This window comes from Desmodus rotundus, chromosome 1 (genome assembly GCF_022682495.2).
Source record: "Desmodus rotundus isolate HL8 chromosome 1, HLdesRot8A.1, whole genome shotgun sequence".
Lineage (NCBI taxonomy): Eukaryota > Metazoa > Chordata > Mammalia > Chiroptera > Phyllostomidae > Desmodus > Desmodus rotundus.
The window spans coordinates 165355110-165377230 of NC_071387.1; the positions used below are offsets into that span (position 1 = coordinate 165355110).

At 45.6% G+C, this 22121-nt stretch overlaps 1 protein-coding gene across 1 annotated transcript in view; it reads right to left on the reverse strand.

Moving 5' to 3' along the window:
* SV2C (synaptic vesicle glycoprotein 2C) overlaps positions 1-15076 on the reverse strand; it is a 187089-nt gene extending 172013 nt beyond the window's left edge. Inside the window, exon 1 of the mRNA XM_024563580.4 lies at positions 14874-15076. The gene's annotated coding sequence lies outside the window, so the exon portion shown is untranslated. The remainder of the gene's footprint in view (positions 1-14873) is intronic.
* Positions 15077-22121: the final 7045 nt, after the last annotated feature.

Consider the following 22121-nt stretch of genomic DNA (forward strand, 5'->3'; position numbering starts at 1 on the left):
TTTGTCCTGTTTGCTGTCCCACCTGCAGTCGCTGGGACAGTGCCCACACGTGATAGAGGCACAGTAGGTGTGAGGGCCGCTTCACAGAACGAGTGAAGAATGGGTGTCTGTGCTCACGAGGTGACTGAAATGGGCCACTCCTGGCAGGTGCCTGTCCCTCAAGGCTCTTCCTACTCCAGGCTATTGTACACCCACCTTCAGATTCATCTTTCTACACACGCAGTTCTGACGAAGGCAATTCCCTGTCAGCAAAGTGACCCGAACTGGCTGCACCTGCCTTTCAGTGTTCATCTCAAACGTGATTGCTTTTAAAGTTTTCCTTCATTCCTTAAGTCAGTGGTTCTCAACAGGGACAATTTCGCCTACTCTCTACTCCGACCCTGGGGACATGTGGCAGTGTTCAGGGACATTTGGGGTTGTGGAAACTGGAGGGGGAAATACTGGTGGCATAGAGGGGGCAGGAGCCAGAGGTGCTGTCAGCCACTCCACGAGGCACAGCACAGCCCCCACAACAGAGGGTTAGCCAGCCCACGCAGAGTGTGCTGAGATCGAGAAACCTGTCCTTAAGCAAATGCGCTAACCACCATGGAGTGCTGGGCTGCTTTCACTGAGCTCCCGCTCTTGGTTCTCCAGCACCTGTACGTAACCTGCTGGAGCCCCCCAGGTCTGCGTGCTGGAGGTCCCGGGCTGTGTCCCACCCACCTCATTTTCCCTATGAGCACAGCGTAGCCCTGGCATAAGGGAGATGGTTGATTTGTTGACTGAAATTAAACCGAAATTTCTCTTTCATTTAAAAGAATATTTCCATTTTCCACTCAAGTCTATTTCCTCCCGCTTCCTCTTAAGAAGAAAAGGTAGGCACCATCTTTTGTGCTTTTAACTTTTAAATACATAAAGACTGCTGTTATTAAATAACTTATTTGTCTCCTTATCCCCAGATAAATTCAAGTACCTTTTATGAACCCATAGGAAAGCATGCCCTTAAGGGCAATATCTGTGCTAAATTGGATTAAAGTAGTTTCGATGCAAGTTTTCATTACATCCTGTGACGCTGCATTTATTTCATTTAGCATATCTGGAGCTTTGCAGCTAATAAACAAACAAATAAAGAGCCAAACTTAACTTTCAAAGGCAGCTTTATATGAATCAGGACTAAATAATAAATGCCATGATTTATTTAAATCTCCACCTTTTCTAATTATCCTACTATTTAACAAAGTTAATAAATATTTAATTTTATAGTTAATATTTATAGTTAAATATTTACTGAGCATTTTACAAATAAAATATTTTGATCATTTGCTGACAGGGCTGTACATTTAGAGGCTTTTGGCACATTTAAAAAATCCAGCTAAGAGACAGAATTTACATCTGACCACCAACTCTGCATTTCATCTCTTCTGAGACATGAGAAATCTATAAGCCTAAGCAATGTACACGCAGAGACACATGCTAGTTCTTAGAATTAAGTTTGGAATTTTGAATGAAAAATTTAGCTTGGATAAAAAGAGGGAAAATTTGATATGATCAGAAAAGATCATCATAAATTGCTCTCACCATTATTAGGACGTAAGCTGAACTCCCTGGAGTGTAAACCCGAATGGCCTTCAGGGTGAGGACAAGCACGGAGACCGCCTGGCACAGGGAGAAGCTAGACATCCTAATTTCCAAGGCCGTCAGCCAGAGAGACAGTGAAAACCATTAAGAAGTGAGTTCTGTGTTGTCATATGCCAGCCAGACCAAAAATCAGCAGCCAGCTTCCCTCCAAGGGAAGGAGCAAACCCCTCCAGGCAGAAAGGTGCATTGGGATCAGAAGACCCTGCGAAGGCACTTAAGACCGCCATGGTTTCCGGAGTGAAGGTGTCACAATCCATCAACATCAGCAACAGGAATGAACACACATACACACACACACACACACACTTCCCCCACCGACACACACACACACCAGCAGAACACAACACTAACGTTATCAGCAGGAGGTTGCTAGGAGTCACTTCAGGAACATCGCAGGAAGCCCCAAGAACTCAGGCACACACTGTACTGAACTGTAACCTTAGGCAAAGATAGTTCATCCTCTGGTTTTTAAAACTGTTGTAGTTCCCAATGTCAAAATCATCTATCTACTAAGTGAAAAAAATTTTCTGAGCTGGCAATTGCATATAGCATGAACTGTTAAGTTCCACCTTATTTAGGAGCTTTATTAAATGAGTATGATGTTATACACCAAATGTCTGATATGGTAGTCAGCATAGCGACTGTGTAGTATGTAATAATTAGGGAGAGCTTAATGCCAAAAAATTGGGACTAACTGTATTAGACCTCCCCTGCAAAACACCCCTTTAATCTTCGCGCAGGCCCCATCTGTGTACAATGGAGGCGGAGCTTAAATGCCTCCAAATCTTCCACGGCCAGCAGCTTGTGTTGCTGTCTGCCCTTAAGAAGAATCATGTCATTCTTCTGATGTTAGATAAAGCTGCAGGTATAAGATGGGCTCCATTCCTGCCTCACAATCGATTGTATTAATCACCGGCTTTTCTCCTTGGGCTTTCTGGGAAATGAATGCTAACCTTTATAGGTTTGAATTTTATTTTTTGTATTCGCTGCCTGTGAATATAATCAAACCTTCTTTTCCACACACATCTGCATCCCAAAAGGCTGGCATGATCATTACATATTCGGGTTCACAGTAATGGATGTTGGGCAAACGAGTAGCTGTAATGTATTTGTCAATAAATGAAGCGAGCCCTGAACCAACGTCCACTTCTGGCCAGTAAAGGTTGTGTGCCCTTTACTCCAGTATCAATGCTCCAACTTTCGGTTAAAGGGCACACAGAGCAGCGTACATTATCCAGTCCCAGTCACTCTTTCACTGTCTTCTGACTTACTTCTCCCGAGTTACCCTCAGAGTTTTCAGTTGATAGGAAAATATTCATATCCTTGAACTATGGATTGAGATTGGTCACCAAGCTTTCACTCCCTCTTTTTCCAGAATCTCTTCTGGAAGCAATTCAGAGAGCTCCCACCCTCCTACACGGAAAACTCTGGCAGTGGAATACCACAGGAAGCAATGTCTGGCAGTGACCTCAGGGAATAACAGGATTTTAATAACAGAGTTGGGAAGAAACCGCCAGATTCCTATGGGCCTGCACACAGGTGTTGGAGAGCCATCTTGGAGCACATCAGATGGTTTCTGCTCTCTGAGGGGTTTTCTCCAAGTTGCAGGTTATGTTCAGGTTTCCAGCCCTACTTGGAGCAATTGACTACCCTGTTACTACCCAACACCAGTCAAGATTTGCGCAGTACAGTAAAAACTCAGTGCCTTCACAGCACCGGTCCCCAGACTGCTTGCATTTGGGGTGAGCTTCTGAAGTAGGAGTATTATAAAGGCTTGCATACTCTCTACAGACACACCATTTCTGTCGGCAGGTCCAGCTCCCACTCTACCTCCCTTCACAGCCACTGCTAGAGAGAACATGTGGCGGTCTTCACAGAGAAAGCACTGTCCCTTCAGACACAAGGCTGAGGTAGAAGAGCTCTCCCTGCGTTACAACATGCCCCTTACCACCTAAAACAGAAATCAGCTCACTGAACTTGCTGCTAAAATATGGAGAATTTAGAGGGCCAAACATCTTCTGAAACATATATTTTGCAATGTGTTATTAAATAATTTTCATACCTAAAATAACCTTACCTGCACACATAAATTTAAATGAGGTTGGTATATTCAGGGCGGTATGGCCGTAGACTGCACACACAAATTTAAAATATCTATATAATACCCTAACCGTAGAAAGAAGAAATAGAAGAAATAATAAATTATGTTTTTAAATATGTAGATGTTACAGTGTAACAACTCAGAATACAAAATGAAAACGTGAGCTGCTTGCCTCTAAGGGTAGAATCACCATGAACGCAGCAAACAACAATGTAGGCAAACAGGGCTGAGCTTATTAGCAACTGAAATATCACAAGTGTTCGTGACCACTGGTGATGTGGCTTTTGGAAATGATAAATGGTTCTTGGCAAGACTTTAAACAAAACAAAATACAATCTTCCCTTGATTTATAAGTAGTTTCACTACTGAAAAATATTGAAATATTTTTCACTGTGTCAAAAGTTATGAATAAAACCCTTATGTTTATATATAAAACAGAAGAAGTTCTAGGCTTAAATTATCAGAAAAAGTTTTCACCTAAGTAGATGTTTGAAGGCGCACCAGAAACTCGTTGCATACCTGAGGTGGTGCTTTGTCACACGGGACTGCCCTGTGGTCTGCATGTCCTCAGCCAGTGGAATGTGGGCTAAGTGACAGGGCGCCAGCTTCCACTCACCTTTCTTGTACTGCTGCCCTCTCCGAGCAAAAAAAAAAAAAAAAGAACTGAGCAGCCAGTTATTCCAAGTAGGATTAAAACCCCGAACCCTGAACCTAGCCCTAGCCAGTGTGGCTCAGGGGTTGGAGCATCACAGGATTGGTTCCCGGTCAGGGCACATGTCCATGTTGCGTGTTTGGTCCCCAGTCAGGGTGTGTGCTACGGGCAGCCAATTGATGTCTCATTCTCACATCAATGTTTTTCTCCCGCTCTGACTGGTGTGGCTCAGTGGATTGAGCATAGGCCTACGAACCAAAGGGTCACCAGTTCAATTCCCAGTCAGGGCACATGCCTGGGTTGCAGGCCAGGTCCCCAGTTGGGGGCGCATGAGAGGCAAGCACACGTTGATGTTTCTCTCCCACTCTTTCTCCCTCCCTCCCCCTCTCTCTAGAAATAAATGAATAAAATCTTTAAAAAAATGTTTTTCTCCCTTTTTCTTTTCCTCCCTTCCTCTCTGAAATCAATAAGCATGTCCTCGGGTGAGGATTTAAAAAATAAAGAAAGAGAAGAAAAAAAAAGAAACCTGAATCTAATCTTCAACTTGGAAAAAACTCAGTAAGCTCAACCTAGATCAGCCAGCCCCCAGCCAATCCACAGATGCATGGAGGAAAAGAAATTCTTATTGCTTTAAGCTACTAACTTTCGTAGGGACTAGTTAGGCAGTATGATGTAGTAATAAATGTCTGACAAATACTTACCCATCCAGCATAGGGAAGGCAAGTGTGATTAAAGGAGAAATAGAAAAGCCACTGAGAAATTCATGATATTAGACAGAGAATGGCTGGATATTAGAAAAGAGAAGGACTAGGTGGGAGTCGGGGAAAAGGCAGCAGCTAACCAGTTTTATGTAAACACACAATGCTGAGTCACTAGCTGAATGCGTTGCTGGGATGTAGAGAGCCCTCCAACAAACCACGCCGACATGCATTCCGCGGGCTCGCTTCCCTACGATTGCCTTGTAGGACACAATGTGCAGTCTGCCACAGCCTGACGGGTCTATGTAAAGGCAGGCGGAGATGCAATAAGGATCAAGTAAGGCCCATGGTTGTCACAAAATCAAACCCTTGTCATCAAAATTCAAATCATGATTCATTTATCCTTGCAGATTATAAACACATATAGCATTAAATAACCAGCAGACCCACAGAAAGCCCATGAGTGTTTCATTTTTACCAACCTTTTTGTTTTCAAGGACATTGGTATCATCTACAAACAGGGGTTCTTTCATTTAGATATTTTTAAATAATTAAGTTAATGTCATTTTATGTACTTATTAATGTTCTGGTATTTTTAGGGCTGCCATCCAATGATAAATAATGAGTTATATATTTGCATGTAACTGAAGGGAATTATTCCATGTTCAAATGAAATAGAAATACATTTTTTAACACGTCAGTGATTTATTGAGCAATGAAGATACACCATCTGATATATGTTCTTCTTTTTACATAAGAGGAAACTAACAGAAGCCATTCTATGAAACACTAAAAATATCCAACATGGTAATTTGCTCTCTGGCTTCTTAGAAAAAATATCTTCCATGATAATATATTTGGCTTCCAGGAGAAGTAAGTCTTCTGCCAAAACTAGAAGACCACTCTAGCCCCTACAAAGTAGGAAGTAATACATCTTAAATAATTTATATATATATTTTTAAGATCTTAAGGTAATGCCATGGGACTCTAGAGTTCTAGAATCTGTACCGAAAAAAATGATGCGCAATAAATTTGACAACTTGCATAAAAATTAACAAATTTCTTTTGTTTTAATGTAGTTTACCAAAACTGACATATGAAGAAATAGAAACTCTGGAGCCTTTAGCTATTAAAAAGAAATGATTTTGTAATCAGAGACTTAAAAGCATTAGATAAAGTTCTGTATACATTCAAAAGAAATTTTAGCACATCGGGAACAGAAGGAAATACCCAATCTGACAAAAGTAAAAGTCAAGGGACAGAACTGCTCATGAGGGACTTAGACTAAGGTCACAAGCAGAGCTGCTCTGCAGCCCCGAGGAGGGTGGGGTAAACGGGGACCTTTTCTTTGCCTCTGGCACCTGGTGGATTGGACGTTTGGGTATCTAGAAACAGCATCACAGGCACAGGCACGACACTCCTATGGCCCGAGGGCTCTGCCAACCAGTTTCCCAGACAGGAATGAAGAAGCTCATCCGAGCAGGGGAGTTTTGTTCGGCGTCGGAGAGGACTGAGGTCAGGAGAGTGGAAGGGGTTTGTGACTGGAAAGGACGTGTGGGGGGTTCTGAGAATAATCTCTTTCCTGACCTGGGTGTTGGTTGAAGAGATGTGCTCAGTTTGTGTAAATCAATGAGTTATATACCCTTTTAATCCATGAGCTTTTACCTCTGTATTTTCTATTTCAGTTAAAAAGGTTTAAAAATTATTTAAAATATTTTCAGCCCCTACATGTCCAGCACCGAGAGTTACAAAGTTCTCAGTGACTTGGCCTCTTCCCTTGAGGCTCAGGGGCCCAGAATCCAGCAGGAAGACACGTGTGGAGAGGACACAAGGACAAAGCATGAGAAGCACCCCTACAGTGGCGGCTGCAAGGGGACTGGGAGAGATGAAGCGCCCCGAATTCTGCCGTTGAGGGTCATGAGATTTTAAGCTGAGGCTTGAAGGACAGGCAGGAGCCTTTCCATAGACAAATGTTGGAAGTAGGGAGGATAAATGATGGGGGGAAGGACCTTCCGGATCCACAGGAAGAGAAAATAAAATACTGCCCATCTCCAATCCCATCAAATACACAGACATAGCAGAATGAAAAATGTACCTAAAAGCAAAATATTCCAAGTAATAACGCAGGCCTTTGACAGCTATTGAACACATAAGATTTATGGGAAACAGGCTGGGGGAAGGGGCAGGTCCTCAGCTTTAATAACCTAAGGCAGCAATGCGCCGTCCTCCTCAAGGCCCTCGCATTCAATGGTTATAAGTGGGTACTTTTTTCATTCAAAATGAAAATAGCTTTATTGAGTACCAAAGTAATTTATGTTCTCACAACTTCAATTACCTTACCTATCAATATTAGGTACTGAAAAATATCCGTTGGAAAGACTGGCACAGCTGTTAGCCGCCAAAACATTAATGTTTAGGCATATTTGAAAAACAGCATCATAGGATCATCTTGAAATTAACTTTTACCACCTTTACTGATGGCTTAATTATACAAGCAATATGTGCTTATTGTCCAAAATTCAAATAGTTCTGAATTCAAGCAATTTCTGAATATATAAAGTAGAAAGTGTAGGGTTCTCTGTATCTTTCTCCCAAAAGATAACTGTTTGGTCTTTATCCTTCCAGACTTTAGATATACCTTAATTTTTAAAAATAGAGACATACCACATATTCTCTGGTCAGTAAATTGTTATATTTTAAACTAATAACATATCTTCAAAATACTGCCATAGTAATCACAGTCTTCATTCATTTCAAGGGCTGTGCAGTTTTTCATGATTGAGATGAACCCTAACTGTCCTGATCACCCTCTGGTGGACCTTTAGGGCGTTTCCAACCTTTCCCTACTGCAGTAACCATCCAACAAACATCTGGGACAAACTCCTGATGATTTATCTGAATATTGTGATACCTCTGAACATGGCTGGAAGGCAGGGCCTAAGAACTCTCCTAGGAAAGGGCTCATCCCAAGTGAACGGCAACCCTCAGGTCTCAACGCACTATTTATGGTCCTAGGACAATGGCCAGAGGGGACAACTGATTAAAAATACAGGATGCTGTGTCACTTGAGGTATCCTCTCACCATCCTCCATGCAGTCACATATCCTCTAAGCTCTCCAGGGACAGGAGGAACACGCAGGAGCATCAGCAGTTTCCACAGTCCTGGAGCCAGGGCACCCCGGGCAGCAGCCCTGCAGGTCCCAGGAGGAGGACTGCAGGATGTTCCCTGAGGACTGAACGAACTCATGAGGAATCTTGGCAACAGCCTGGGAACCCACAACTAGCGTAAGAATAGGACCAGAGAAATGACTGTAGAAGCTATTGTGGGTCTATATTCCTACCTCCACATGGACGTGGCCACCTGGAAACCCAGGCTGCAGATTTAACTGGATACTTTAAGAAGAATCTTTATGCTGAAGTTACTTTTGTGGTGTTCAATGCAGCTCATAATGTGTCTAATGATAGTATGAAGGCAAACAGGAGAAATAGCCCCCATGGAATTATTAGAACGTTACTTCTTAAATAAAAACACACGTAAGTGCAAAATGGAATGAAGAAGGAATGGCTCACTTAGAACTAGTAAAAAGTAATATTAAAATGAGTATATTTAAAACAAGCTAGTCAAAGCTTGAAATGATAAAGTGGGTCACCTTCTCTCCCACTGCCAAATGCAGGGCTGTTCCGTGCTGCAGAGGCTCCCGTGCTACATGACTCAGCTGGGTAATTTAAAGCAAAGAACAAACACCTCATATTTCTCTTAGAAAAGTTCAACCCCTCAAGATCACTATTTATCTTATGTAAGTCTGCATAGTTTAAAACCTGAACACTGGAGGCGATGGCATCTAAAACACGCAGCTGGTGCTCTGGTATTCCGGCAAAGGCAGGCCTACAACTTCAAGCCCCCGTCCTTCAGCAAGTTCAGGAGCAGCGATGGGGAGGAAAGGTCCACAGGGGTGACCTAAAAATAGGAGACCTAAGGCTAGTTCTTTAAAAGCCCCCGATGCCCAGTCAAAGGTCTGGGTACACTGGGTGGTTGTAGTCAGGTGAGGACAGTCACAGTGTATTGCAAAGGACATTGAATTTGGTTCAGTCCATTCTAAGCTGTACCCGGGAAAAATCACAGGTTCTCCATGTCGTGAGAGGGCTGGAGTCATTAGGAAGACTAAATATAACACTTCCAATGCATGTGCTGTATAGAAATGCACCCTGGTTACCAGGACCAGCGGCATAACTGGCAGGGCCCAATGCAAAAGGAAGACGTGGAGCCCCTGTTCCAAGAATTTCAAGCGGTGATGGTAGAGGATCAGTCGAACACAGGGCCCTTCTAAATGTGAGGTTCTGCGTGACTGCACAGCGACGAAAGTCCATGGAGCCGGCCCCCCGTGCTACCACCCTGCAGACAGGCACTCCTTGAGAACTGCCCAGCTGAGTCTCCAGGGCACCCTGCATTCAGTGAATGTTCAGGAAGCATCTGACTGCTTACAAGACTGCATTACAGTAAAAAGGAAGTAAGATTTCATACATTAAAAAGGAATTCTTTCATTTTATAAGACAAACATTGAAAGAAGAGGAAAGACACCTTTGAAAGTACAGTGTCTACAAAGTAACATGCTAAAAGATTTGTGCTTATTTTCCCATTTAATCTTCATACACAGTCCTAAAGAATAGATATAAAAATCCATCTTTTCACAGCTGAAAAATTAATGCTCAGAGAGGTTGAGAAACTTGTCCATTTTTCCCAAACAGCTCCTTGCTTCATTTCCTAATACTTATTGAGTTCCTGTTATGTTCCCGATATTTTTTTAGACACTAGGAACAAATCAGCAAGACAAAACACCACCAATCCTTAACCTTGTCCTTGGCCTCCTGGAGTTTAATCAGGACAGATAGGCATTAATGAAAAATCTCATTTTTTAAAAAAACGGAAATTGTTCATTTAATGAGCTTTATAAACAGTTGCCAGATTTAGCAAATAAAAATACAGGTGCCCAGATAAACTTAAATTTCAAATAATGTTTTAATATAAGTATGTCCAATGTAATATTTGAGACATTTATATTTTAAAATGTTTATTGTTAATATGACTTTAAATTTAACTGAGCATCCTATTTTTCTCTGATAACTTTATCTATAACAAAAAGTACATTATGAGGGGAAAGGGAATTTTAACCTCCAAGAGAGGTTTGGGAGGCTTCCCCAGGAAGGGAAGACTGGGTGAAATCTGAAGAATATAAGGAGTTAATAAGGTTGCTACAGCAGGAAGAGACTGATGGTTGACGGTTGCTAAGAAGGAAAAGGTTTGGGGGTTTCGCTACATGAGTTCATGGAAGTGAGCAGGGGCCAGACTATCCACAGACTTGCAGGCCTTGAAGGTCAACATTTTCAGTCTTTATTCCCCTGACCAGCCATACATGACTAATCTGCCATACAGTTCCATCCGCCTATGCCCTCCCTTCTTTGATATCATCTGCACAACTGACTCACAGAGTCCTTCCCAGTCACTTGCCTCATTGTGACTCCTACCAAAGAATGTAGTCATCTTTAAGTCTGCCTTGCCAGCTAGAATGTGACTTCTGTAAGGGCTTCAATATAAATCAATAATGAAGAGGACAACATACCTTAGAAAGTCCATGCGTTCTGGGTCTCTGCCACATTGTCTAGTTGAAGGGCCCCTGCAAGTATGGCCCCTAATGATGACAGCCAACTCACTTGGCAGAGCTTGATAAACAGCATATTCTGAGCTCACCCACAAAACCCCTCATTTAGAATGTCTTGGATAGGGCTCGGAAATCTCCATTTGAACAGGCTCCCCAGGGAGGTGTGATACACACAAGTATTTGAGAAGCCCTGGTCTATTTGGCTATTCTAGGATTCTAATTCACAGCATTTTCAAACAGTGGCAAAGGACAAGAGAAGCACTTATTCTAACTTGTTACACATCTCACTGTGCTTTTGAATTGTCAGGGTCCAAGTGCTATGAGAAGACAAAAGCCCATCAGTATAGCCCTTAGGGTCCGGTCTGAGTCATTTGAGTTACACACCACCCACGGGACACACACAGCAGGCGTGGCATGCGTTAGGTGAGCAAAAGAAAACATTTCAAATGTTGTCGTGTTAAATAATTTAAATATTTGCTTTACACTAAGCTGAGAATATTATTTTTCAAACATGGCCTTTTAAAAATGTTTTAATTAATGCCCCCCCATGGCATAATACAAACTCTGAGACCATTTCCTTTTCAGAAACAGAGCCCATAGTTCCAAGTAAAAGTTCACTATGAATCAATCAAAATCACTTCCTATATTCTACTTATAAGCAAAGTTCAAATTTAAAATACAACTCATCCTATATGTCGGCATTTCATGGCAGGAAAGAATATTAGGACCATAAAGGACCAAACCATCCAAGTTCACCACTCTCTGTTTACTTTATTTTGTTCAATTCTCCCCGATAGGGAAGCCATCGTGATACGTAACTACTACAGACAGTCCCTGAGAGGGGCATCCAGTATAAAATTAAGTGGTGCCTTTGAATCTCATTAAGACAGATTTCCAGAAAGAACTAAAAGAGTATCTTCTTCCCCCATGGATACTCCAAGCTGTCTCAGATAAAGAATAAAGCTCCAAATTCTGTCCACTGCAACATTTTACACTGGTTGCTCAGTTGGACTGGAATTGAAAAGCAAAGCAAAACAAAAAACAATTCATCAACGTTGTCCCCAGACTGCACACAGCTGGGGAGCTGCCTCTCCTTGGTTTACAAACAGATTTTATGGAATCGATACCTTTGTGTGAAATTAATTGGCCATGACACTCATGTTCTAAGCCGTGGGTCAGACAGAACTCTCAGGAATACAGAACCAAGAAGCACAGTGGTGAATCCTAGGACTTCCCCTGAGGCAGCCTCATGGGATAACAAGGGGCATTTTACTTTCACTAGTCACGGCAATTGATCATTATGTATGAACAACACGAATAACAACATAGTGAGCTGGTTAGGAAGGCTTTCTGACAAAGCAGATGTTTTTATTTATGAAATATGTCAACAAACTTACCTCGGAGCAGGAGCCATTGTAATATCCCTAATTACAGGAAATGCATTTCCTGGTACTTGCAGTCACGTGACATGCTGCACATTAGGATGCCCTTTGCGGTAATCTCCTTGAGGACAGAAATTGCATCCTGGTCTCCGAGGCACCTTCCACATTTAGGGAATATTCTGGAGTTAGTAATGAGTGGGTTTTTTCCTGAAAGCTCTTAGGCTAGTCGGCTGTTCAGACCAGAGAAGCTACTTTTACTGTTATTAGGTCATAAAAGGTAAATCTGATTTCTCTACTACCAAAACATTCAGATGCAATCCAGAGCTTTCTTTTTTTCCTCTCCTTCTCTGGACAGCAGCTAATGGCCTTTGATTTTACATCACACTGTTAGGAAAAGTCTATTGTCTCCATTTGCTGACTCTGAAGGCCAAATTTCATTAAAGGAACAGTGCTTCAGAAACTCTCCAGAATTTTTTAAAAGATAAAATTGTTCTCTTTTCCCTTAAAGGGACTTTGTTTCATAATATGTTCCATTCGTAAAGAATTTGCATGTCCAAATCTATCTGAGACCATCTCTTTTGTCCTCAAAACAATGTAATACGAGCTAGTCTGGGCTATTTTCCACATTTCTCAAATGGGCATCATGAACGCGAGAGGGTAAGTCACTTGCCCAAGGGGACATAACATAACGCGTGGACAAGCCGGAACTGGGACCTTTGTCTCTGGGCTCGGTAACCATTGCTTTTCTCCCTTCCTTCCCCACTTCCACCCCGTCATTCCTCTCGCCACACATACTGCATATTTGGGCTCAGTCAAGCCAGTAGAAAAACCTTTGCCCTTAGGTCTCCAGAAAGTGGGGTCTTTAAACTAATAATCATAATAACAATAATAATATATAAAATGAAACGTGGGTTGGGCTTTTTGTTTTCCACTAGGGAATGCATTGGGCCCACTAGGGTCGTGCTGTTTTTCACACACTTTTTTTTCGTTGTAAAGGAAGAATGCGACACATTCTCGAGTTTCCCTTGGAGGCCCCGCCGCCTGACAACGCAGAAGAAGGCGAAGGAATGGGTTCGCTCTGCGACTATGACCCTCGCCATAGACACCTTCTCACGAAAGCTGGCCGCGAGCACGAGGCCTTTCGGAACTTGCCCTGGAAACCAGTGAACGCCGGAAGGGATTAACTCCAAATTCTCCTCCAGGATTAAGGACAAGAATGAAACTGAAACAACTTTCTCGCACTGTCAGCTAAGATGCAGGGAGGAGGTCCAGCGAAAGAGGAGACCATCGGGTCCTTGTCGTGGCGCCTTAAAAGACGCCCCCCCCCCCACCTTTTCGGTTCCCCCGGGAGCGCCCGGCCGCCGAGGCGCCTTCCCGGCACTGCGGCGCACTGCGGAGCAGCCTGTCAGCCCGCAGCCCCGATCCTGCGGGGCTTTCCAAGACGCTGCGGCCCCGCCGCAGGCCGTCCGCCCCTTCCTCCCCGCGGGGTCGCCCGGCATCCATCACCCGAGAGCCTCTGACGCACACGCGCGCTCCCAGACGGAGACTCCGCCGCCTCCCCCACCCCCACGCCGCACCGCCCACCCCCGCCTGCCCCTCGTGGGTCTGCATTTGCATCACTCGCACACGTAGCGGGTGACGCGAGCGTCCCCCGCTCGGGCCATCCTGGCGACACCTCCAGCCCCTTTGACTCAGCCCCCCCCTCCGCCCCCGCGTGCCGGGCGCCTGAGGTCCCCGGGCGCCCACAGAAATGGTCTGGGTTGTGCATCTGCGGTGGGGTTCCCACTGCCCCACGCCAAGTTCATCGCCGTATTCCGCAGTCTTGGTGGCCCAGCTCGGGGCGCTCCCCGCGACACGCTCGAGAAGTCTTCCCAGTTCTAGAGCCCAGGAGGGAGCCCTCTAATAAGATCAGTGATGGATTTGGGATCGCTTGCACAGCCCTCACCACAATCCGAAATCAGCGCGGTATATTGTTCACAGGTGATGGGGCTTTCGCCCCCCGCCGAGCCTCGCTCCAGTGTGTCTGTCTAGCCGCACCTGGGGCACAGTGGGCGCCCGGTAGGGTTTCGCGAATGCAGGCGCAGTGTGGGGAGGTGCAGGCGCTCCCAGCCACAGCCCCGCGGGTTTCCCTCTCTCCATCCCTTCCTCGTTCTCGCGTAGACAATAGACAGGAGCGCCGGGCATTTACGTGGAATAGTTTTTAAACCCCCCGTGCTTCTTTTGGGCTCCCGCAGCGCCCAATGCGGCTGCCTCTGTCTCCCGCCACCCTCACGTATGCAGAGGGATCCCCGCGGGAAAGTTGAGCCCAAAACTAGGATGGAGGTCCTGGACAGACACCGGTCAGCAGCTCAGAGCTGCGTGTTTGGAGTCAGCCTCCCCGGCCGATCGAACTAAACCAGACCAGCGAAGGATAGTGTAGGTCCCGGAGGAAGGAGGGCGCGGCCCCGCATCCCCGCTGCTGCCCACCTGCCTCTTCGGGGAATCCAAGATAAGTGGTGAGCCCGCAGCCCCTGACCTACCCCGGGCAACTGGGGCGAGGGGGTGTCACTCCGTCCGCCACACCCGACTTCAACGGTCCAGCCGCAGCAAAGGCGCCCGGCCGGCCGAGCAGCACCGGGCGCCAGCAACCGCTTCCCTCGTGGGCAGGCGGGGCAAAGTTGCGCTTCTACAAGGTTGCAAAAAGTTCCCCACAGGCTGCAGCGTCTGGCCTCTGGGTGTGAAAGGAAAATTAAGCGGCGGCGGGAAACCCCGGGGTCCCTCACTCACCGCTCCAGGCGCCGGGGACGCCTTGCCTTGGGTGCTGTCTGCGCTGCAGCTGCAGCTGCCGCCGCCCGGGCGTAGCTCTGGCTCGCTCCCCAGGGCCGCCTCCGTCTGCCACCGTCTCCTGCAGCGCACGGAGTGGTGACTCCTCGGAGCGTGTCAGCGGCGAGAGGAGGGGCGGGAAAGTGGCTCCCGGCTGGCAAGCTGCGGTCCTCCTCCCCCTCCTCCGCCGGCGCCTCCTCCCTCGGCGCTGCAGTGCCGGGCGGCGGCGTGGCTGGAGTACGAGCCGAGCGCAGGGCTGGAGTCACCGCGCGCGGAGGAGGCGGGGGGAGGCGCGCACCACTCCAGTCCCCGTCAGCTGTAGCGCTCCGGCGAGTCGGGGCGTAGAGGGGCTCTGCGCGGCGGGATTGGGGTGAGAGTACACCCACACCTAGGTGACAGATACTTACGGAGAAGTCAGGACTCTGAGTTTGTGGTAGAGTGAAGGAAGGGGCACCAGTCCTTAATTAGTCTCGGAGTGTGACTGTGGGTTGCGCACCTGCGGTCCGCGCCCCTAGTCTGCCCTCAGGAGACAAAGCATTTTGAGTGCTGAGCCTGGCTGGGGCCAGGGCAAAGAGAGTTTGCCCCCAATTTCTAGGCCTGGGACTGACCTGTTAGCTTTGACTCGGCTTCCAGGAAGCCACCAGGCAGGGCTAGATTGACCATTCCGCCCACGCCCTACCCCCACGCAGACACACGGGTGGAGGAGAGCTTGGGGAGCTCTAGGAGAAAACTGGAGGAAACTTTGCAGGGTGTCTGGGGTTCTCCTCAATGCGAGGTAGGGCCACACAGCCCGACTCACCGGCAGCATTGGAAGCGGCTCTTTAGGGTGGGCGGGGGGACGGGGACTATCGAATATTAAAAAAAAAACAAAAACGGGAATTTTCCTTGTACTCTCAAAAACGTTTCACCCCTCGGCGTGCGGGAGACTCCAACTCGAGGTTCCCCATTGCAAAGCGGCGGGGCTGGACTGCTCTGGAGAACCCTGCCCCCTTGAGGCCACACCCAAGGCTGGCTCCACCACCCCGCAGCAGCCGCTCCGGAGGGCGTCGCCCTTCTCGGACCTTGGGCCACGGTCCCTTCCTCTCCTCCACTCCTCCACCCCCACCTCCCGCACCACCACCTAGACGCCGCGGGTAGCCGGGCTTTCCCAAGTCTCCGAAGGTGCCAGCTGCATGCTCGCACAGAACCCCTGCGGCGTGGGAAGCAGCCGCACAGGCAGGTGCCTTCCTCATGATGGGTGACCCCAAGCGAGACAAAGCACAGCGCCCTTTGCAGGCTGCAGTGGGTGTAACTCACTCAGCGTCTGTGCGCCAGTGTGTTCTGTTTGTGAAAATATGCCTGGAAGATTGTAATGGCTGGGTGTGTGGATATAAATATAAATATTACACGTACACGTGTCGGGAATGAATCAGGCACCTTCCACTATGCATCATACAAGCCTGGCGAGAGAAAAAAACAGATCATCCATGGTGTGGATTCCCGTGTCCCACTGAGCCCACACCTGCTGGGTCTTTGAACGCCTGCCTGGGTCTTGCGTTGGTTAAAGGCTATGCAGTCTTGCAACCAGGAATGAATGGTGCTGTGAGGTGGTCAGGTGAAATGGCAATTAGGGAACACGCTCGTCTGCATTTCATGGATCCTTCTGCATAAATGAATTACTTAAACAACTACTTAGGCTGAAATTGTGTTGTTACCATAAGAAGGAAAATATACTCCATGGGAGTGCCCATAAATCCATTGGAAATAAAGCTATAAAATTTAAAAAGTCAACAAATCTTATCCAGATTGCCTACATATTATATATATATAAATTTGACCTTTCATCTGCAAACTGTGCTGATAATTCATTGAGTTATTAAGTGGATACCCTCTGAGAACCTCCCCCAAATGTCACAGAATAACAGATTGTTTTTCCAAGTGATGGAACAAACCTTAAAAAATGATCTTTCCCTGTGCTGCTCACGGAAGATATTTAAAGAAGTGTATACATTTTTCTAGCTGCCGGGTTTTCATGTCTTGATGCACTTGAAAATAACAGTTCCTACGGGAAAATCCCTGATCGTGTGTTTGCAGGAAATGTCTGATTTAAGACCAGGTGGTGTCAGAGGAGGGTATTTCAATGTTGTGTCTTTGGAGCACAGAAACATTTTTTCATGATAATGTATGCATAAGTTCCCCTCCAGAGCTTCTCTCATTCTAGGGTCCCTCCTGGGATACCCCTTGACCCCAGGCCTGTCGGGTTTAGCACTCAGAATGATGGGGGAATTCAAAAGTTAAAATTTTTTTAGCTTTAGTTATAATTAATAGGCTTAGTGATTAATGCATCTAGAAAGCTGTTGCTCCAGGAACTGGAATGTGTGACCAGACCTACCCTCACTCCAGGAGACCCATAAGCAATTCAACATTTTGCCCCAGGAGGACTGCTGGTGATCGAGATGGCATCTGAGCTGTTGAGCTCCCAGGAGAGAACATTTTCCGCTCAAGGATGCAGGTAAAGAATGGCTGGTCAGAAGATGAAGGGGTGCTAGGAAAATTGCTGGACTACAACCTTTGTCTGATTGACCTTTCCCCTGAATTCCAAATCCCTTACCTATTCTTTTCTTTTCCTTATAAAAAAAGGTTGGCTTGAGATGAGATGTTAAGATGGTTTTTAGGATACATAACCCTCCATCTTCTCAGATGGCGGGCATCTGAATAAAGTGCCTATAAAGATTCAATGTTTGTCTCTACTTATTGGTTTTGCTAGTGACAAGCAGCCAGAATGCTGACTCATCCAGTTTCGAGGATAATCTTCTTGCCCTGTCTGGTGCAGCTCAGTTGGTTGGAGCATCAACCAGTAACTGAAAGGTTGGAAGTTCGATTTCCGGTCAGGGTACTCTCTAGGTTGCAGGTCTGATCCCCAGTCCAGGCCTGTAGGATACCTGGTCTGGGCGCATGCAGGAGGCAACCAATCAATCCTTCTCTCTCACATCGATGTTCCTCACCTTCCCTCCCTCTCTCTCTAAAAAGGGTAATGAAAAAAAGTGTCCTTGGGTGAGGATAAAAAGAGAAAAAAAAAAGAATAGTCTTTTGTTACACCTTCATTGTAAGGCTGCCTTCTCTCCTAAAAACACTTGTCTTATAGGAGCTGATGGAGGGTAGAGAAGACACCTGCCCTATTCCCACAAAATTCCAGTGATCGAAAGTCACCACCCTCCAACAAATGAGGAATTTTATTTTTCTGTGCGATGTCTGCTCATGATGCTAGATAGCAAGCCATCTAACACCTAAGAGTATCAAAGATCCGTCTTCACATCTGCAAAGTGGTTTCAATAAAAATAATCACACTAAGTACAGATGCCATGGTCATTAAATTTGATAACATGCACAAGAAGCACGCAATGGGCATAGAATAAATGTTAGTTTTCCATCCCCTTCAGTAGCTACAGTGAGGTGTCATGGACAGCTAGGCCTCCAATTCCAGAGTAACACATAGCTTCCAGAACAGGGGTCTAGAGAGAGCCTCATACGCTTGGACCAAGGCCACACCTCTCCCACTGTCCTTACCTCCAGTACTGGGGCCAGTAGCTAGGCATAGATAGCCACTCTCTTACCCCCAAATACTCACAGCTTTCCCAGCCCGTTATGTCTTCAGTCTATCAATGTTAATCTCATTAAACCTTTCATGCCTGTTTGGAACAGTTACCACAGACAGCCACGGAACATCAAGTGCATTTCTCCAGTGCTCTAATGCTCATAAGGTTCAGCACATCCTAAATTCTGCCCTTCCCTCCCCATACGACTCCTGAGACCCGCTGACCAAGCCTTGCGGAATGCACAGTTCACGATTGGTAAAATGGCCTATATCCTTAGCCTTTTCACTCAGTGTTCCCTTCCTGCTCCGACAGAAGCCTCCTCCGCCCGAAGAGGCCACTCCCCATAACCATCTCAAATGATGGTTGTCTATTTCTTCTGCAGCTCTTGTATCACTACATTTGGAGGGAGGAGGGGGGTGCCCTTCTTGTTCTTCATTGCTGCTTTCAGAACAGTTTTTGTCCCTTTTCCCTAAAACCTACAGCTTTGAATCACACCTCATCGGGTTATTTCACTTACTACTTTCAAACGTTGCTGTCATACTCAGACTTCTAAGTCACTCTGTACCTTTCCTGACTCAAGGTCACTCCCTAAACATAAATCCTGTCCTACCTAGTCCTTGCAAATTTAATAAATACAGGGACGCTCATTCTAACCAGTACTACTCTTAGTCTGGAGCAAGCAAGGGCCCTGTGCTCCACCCACCTCCCTTGTACCTGAGTGGGCTAGTGCTTTAGAATGCCTTACTTAAGGACATTTTAGTCCCCTCTGGTGGCTGGGTTTGCAACCCCAAATTTTCATTAAATTATGAATTCAGTTTAATATTGGGCTGGTAATTTCCCAGGGCTTTGGCAGAAGAAAAAGCATATCTTTTCTGAAGGAGTTCTCCTTTATCCTAGACTTCAAAAAAAGAACATTTTTAATGAAAGTTAGACAGTAACAAAGCAAAGAATGCAACTGAGCACAGAGAGGGATGGCGCCACGAGGGAGAGCCCACAGGTAGACAGAGGAAACATCAATCCTTCCTTGAGGAAAGACTTCAGACGTTGGAATTATTGGTCACAGTTCTTACTGTACTTGAAGAAAAATAAAAGACAAGTTTAAAATACTTACAGGCAATAGGAAACTATAAGGAATGACCAATAGTATTTGAAAAGGCACCAAATCAAACTCCTATCCAACTCTGCCCGTTGCCTTACCAACATCCAATCTAACACCCACACACATATACATACACCTTATTTCCTCTTTAAAGAATCCTGATTTTATTTAGGGGTCTGCCATTTTTTTAAATTGCATTTGTGTGTTTAACAATGCAGTTTCACACAGAATGCTAAGAGCACTTTGTGTTTTACATTAAGGGTTTGGAATAATGTGGACCTTCTATTACTACTGACAGCACAACCAAGTCTAACCCCTAAATACATGGATTACAATCAGAGGAGAAAACTAATACGTTTATTTTACATAACTGAGAAAAAAATAAATGCTGGGTTGGCCAAAAAGTCCATAAGAGACACATTTTTCATTTTCACCAATAACTTTATGCATTTGGATATTTTGAGTATGTCGGCTCTCTCCTGCATGGTACAACGTTGATTGTTTTCAGTTAATGTCTCTATTTGATCTCTGTCAACTTCAGCTGGTCTACCTGACCGTGCAACATCATCCAGCGAGACATCTCCAGCGTGAAGCTTCGCAAACCCCTTCCCACACATTTGATCAGTCACAGCGCCTTCTCCCTACACTGCACACATCCTTTTTGTGTGTGTCATTGCAGTTCTACCTTTCTTAAAGTAATAAAGCATAATATGCTGAAAATGTTGCATATTTTCTTCCATCTTCAATATTAAAGTGGCTACACAGAAATTCACCAATTTTGATAAGTTTTTTAATGCACACTGATAGGACAAGTGGAACAATACAATCTAACAAAATTGTCTTGAATGAAGTTAAAGACAACTAAGTGCTACTACAGCCATCTTACAGAAAAAAAAAATGAACATTTTGGCCAACACAATAGGAGAAATAGTAAAATCTAACAGGGTCTTATGCACCCTGTGGGAGGTGGTGCCTGATTTGGAGGAGCTTTGGCTATGTCCACATAATGACTATTGCAAACTTCTGTGACTGCAGGTCATGCATGAATCATCAGTCCCCTTTCTGTCAGACATCATTCAGCCTATCTCCTTTACTTGTCTTTCAAGATCTATAAAAAACAATTACAAAATTGAAGTGTATGCCCTTCTTTCTAGCTCCTAGGTAGACTTCTTTTACTGAACTAGTCACCTCTCTCGAGCCTGCATTCATTCAAGTATAAATCTGCAGCTGCCTGACATCGGGAGAGCTCGTCCAGTCCCATTGGTGGTGGAGGCCACTATTGATGGTGAAGACCCACAGCAGCAGCAGCAGCCAGCATGTCCTCTCCTGGGCACCTCCACTGCCTGCCAGGTGCTTGCTCTGACTTCCAATCCACCCCCTGCCCCCAGCCACCCCTGCCCCCCCAGCTGGAATCTACTATTTTTCACATGGCCATGTGCTTTACAGGCTGGCCTCATTACTTCTTGACTTGTCCAAACCAGTCACGTAATCCCATTACCCTTTCCGGCGATTGGTTTGGACGTGGAAATATTACACAATTCTGGCCAATGTCATGTGAAGGAGAGGGCCTCTAGAGAGCTTTTGGGAAGGCTTCCTCACTTCTAAAACCATGAGGGATGACCCTGGCTGGTGTGGCTCAGTGGACTGAGCATCAGCAAAAGGTCCTATTCCCAGTCAGGGCACATGCCTGGGTTACAGGCCAGGTCCCTGGTTGGGGGCCTGAGAGAGGCAACTAACTGATGTTTCTCTCACACATCAATGTTTTTCTCCCTCCCCATCTCTGAAAATAAGTAAAATCTTAAAAAATAAAAATAAAAACATGAATGACAAAGAAAAAATTCCCCTCTGATTTTAGACCTTACCATGCCTAAATGTGACATATAGAACCTCTGGAAATAGTCTGTAATCATGTAGCCTAATGACAAAGCATGTGAAGGATGTAAGGACCAAGTGAATTTCAGAGAAGTGGAGCCACAGCCGGAGCCACAGCCCCAACCACACCTGGAACAGCCCTACCTCTGTTGTATGGTAATGAATTTTGTTTTTAAAATCCATCTTAAGTTAGATTCTTTACCTCACAGCTAAAAGCATTTTTAGAACTACACTCCCCCCAACTCTAAAAGAGTATCTGGCACATAGTAGATTCTCTGCACATGTCTACTAATTTAAACTGAGCTGTGCGTTGAGTATACTTCTGTTGAGAAAACAGGAAGAATGTCTCCATCTGTTGGTCCCCAGATCATAGAAGGTGTTTGGCAAATATTTGCTTAAAGCCAAAATGGCTTCAGAATTTTAGCAAGCAAAAGGGAAACTGTAGGAGTCCAGATGGAAGGCTGCAATGAGAAAACAATAGCTCAGTGAAAACTCAGATTCTGGAAGAATCTTTCTGCGCAAATTGTCAGGGAATAAGCTGCTCCAGGCACAGTCAGGGAAAGAGAACCCGAAGAGGGCGCTAGCCTCCTCTGGTGGATCAGAGGGAAGGCGGGGCAGCACTCAGAAGTCTGCCAGGGTGGAGATGGGGAAGGGAAGTAAGTGGAA